The following is a 2442-nucleotide window of genomic DNA, read 5'->3' as shown; positions in this document are numbered from 1 at the left end:
ATAGGTCTCCTTGTGGCCAGTTTTCACCCTCTGGTTCTAGAACAAGAGCCCAATTCTCTTCTTCTCTGAGCCCCCAACTCCCTGGCTCACCCTGTAAAACAAAATTGAATCTCCATTTCAATCACTCCTGTTCCAGACTGGTTGGCTACCAGGTTCATACCTTTGTATAAACACAAAACTCCGCTGGGGATCTCCTAAGCCAATTTGTCAGCCTTGGGGTACACTTCTAAAACATGTGAAATAATAGTTTTTCTTTAATACTCATCGAATACTCTAGGAGGGGTCCTCTCACTTCCACCAAGACAGAACTGGAGGGGTGGCATGGGTAGGTATTTCTCCAAGTCCCAAATAGATACACAATTTATATAACACCAATATGCTTGCTATAAAAATTCTGCTTTAAGACAAGCTCCTAGTGCCTCTGTCCACACAAACAAATACCTGTTCATAAGCCCCTTTTACTGAGTAATTTGGGATTGCCATTTTCCCCTCTCTAAGTATAAGCTGAAGAGGGCAGTGGGATATTTATACGCATCCTAAATAAAATAAATATCAGAAGCCCTGCTTTTAATTCTTCAGATTACATTATTACAGTTGTTATGCTTTAACTAATTATGAATCCCTGACGAGCTGGTGCTATATGCTGGTTACTTGCCTAAGATGTGCACACAGGTGTGCATACAACTGTCTAAATCAGAGATGCTGCACAGGTGAATAAAAGATGTCTTGACCCATTCCTTCTGGTTTTGGTGGGCAGGTTTTTAGCTGTCTGCTTCATCCATAAACCAATATTGGGTCAGCCGAGAGACATAACCCACAAATTAGGTTATGTCTCTAGGCTAGAGCCTGTTGGGGGCACCAAGCACCAGCCTTGCCTCAGGTTTTTTTGTTTTGTTTTGTTTTACTAGAAGTTGAAGGAATACAGAAAAATAGAAGTACAAGTGGGAGTGTGTGACATGCTATGAGAGTGACTACAGCTAGACTAAGCCAGGTCAAACGGAGGGGCCTAGAGAGCCATAAAAGTCTCCAGGCAAGACACCATGGCCATGAGTCAGACATGGCCTCAGGCCCAGGCCTGTCCAGGTCACCCTGTGTAATCCACTCTGTATTCATCCTTGTCATGAGTGAAAGAAAGCCTTCTATTAAGGGACTATCAGTTGGTTTGAAATCTTGTGACCTCAAGCTAGCTCCCATTTAAGAGGTTCCATCCAACAGCCTATATAATCTTTGAAAACTCTGTACATTGTCTTTTTTGCCTTAGTACTGTCTTAAGATTTAGTATCACAGTTAAATAAAAAACAGGAAAAAAAAACCCATCAAGGCAACTGACACAGGCCATTTAGTCAAATAAATGGTCTTTGTTTGCGCCAACTCAATTGCAAATAAAGTGAAACAAATAAGAGGTGAAACATATATATATATCTTAACTTAAAATTCAAAAACTACTTTCAATTTTTTTTCTTTTTTTTCTTTTTTTTGTCTTTTGTCTTTTGATGGCCACACCCGTGGCATATGGAGGCTCCCAGGCAAGGGGTCTAATCAGAGCTGTTGCTGCTGGCCTACACCACAGCTCACAGCAATGCTGGATCCTTAACCCACTGAGCAAGGCCAGGGATCGAACCCACAACCTCATGGTTCCTAGTTGGATTCATTTCCACTCCTCCATGATGGGAACTCCTGTTTTCAATTTTTCTTATTTGTATTCACATGGCTACATGAAAATACTCCCAGGAAAGTACTTCTAATGCAGGTAAGTGAAGCCAGTACACTCACTTACCTCCTTCCTTTTGTCATTAAAGCAAAAACAAAGCTAAAGGCACTATTGTTTATAACCTTTTAATATGTGCCAGGATGTTGTGGCTGTAGAAATTACCTGAGAATATGTGCACACATGAAAAATGAAATTGAAAGGTGAGGGCACAATATCAATATTTCAGGTTGGTTGAATAGTTCTTCCCAGACATCAGCATTTCCTTAAATCATGCTAGCTTAGATGTTCCAATTCCCAGGGCTTTGTAAATCCAGGATCATTGTGTGTGCAGATGTGCACGAGGCATTAAAGAATGCAAGGTTTGCTGTGAATATTCTTGCTCTTCTGATATTGTAATAATCCAGGAAGGCTAAACATTCACTATATTAAGACCATATATGTGTCCCAAGACCTAGGTCTTTTCCTAGGTCTGGTTTTACAAATGCTGGTGATAAACCAACTCTGATTTGCATGATGCATCTAATGCAGAAAATGTTTGTGACTCTAGGTATCTGGTCAACCTCAAAAAAAAAAAAAAAAGACAGAATAGCTAATAAACTATGGAAGATAACCAATGCTACGTTGATGATTACCAGCTGCAATTAAATGAATTGTAAAATTATTGTGTTTTATTTTTTAGGTCATTAGAAGCATGCTAGAACAGAAAGTGAATTATTTAAAAATTTCCTTTA

General features: G+C 39.6%; 1 non-coding gene across 1 annotated transcript; it reads left to right on the top strand.

Moving 5' to 3' along the window:
- Positions 1-2075: 2075 nt before the first annotated feature.
- Positions 2076-2207, top strand: LOC125114347 (small nucleolar RNA SNORA72). The gene has a single exon (XR_007131767.1). It is a non-coding gene; the product is annotated as a small nucleolar RNA SNORA72 (small nucleolar RNA).
- Positions 2208-2442: the final 235 nt, after the last annotated feature.

Source organism: Phacochoerus africanus, chromosome 1, assembly GCF_016906955.1.
Source record: "Phacochoerus africanus isolate WHEZ1 chromosome 1, ROS_Pafr_v1, whole genome shotgun sequence".
Taxonomy (NCBI): Eukaryota; Metazoa; Chordata; class Mammalia; order Artiodactyla; family Suidae; genus Phacochoerus; species Phacochoerus africanus.
This window is presented reverse-complemented; position numbering and strand designations above follow the sequence as displayed.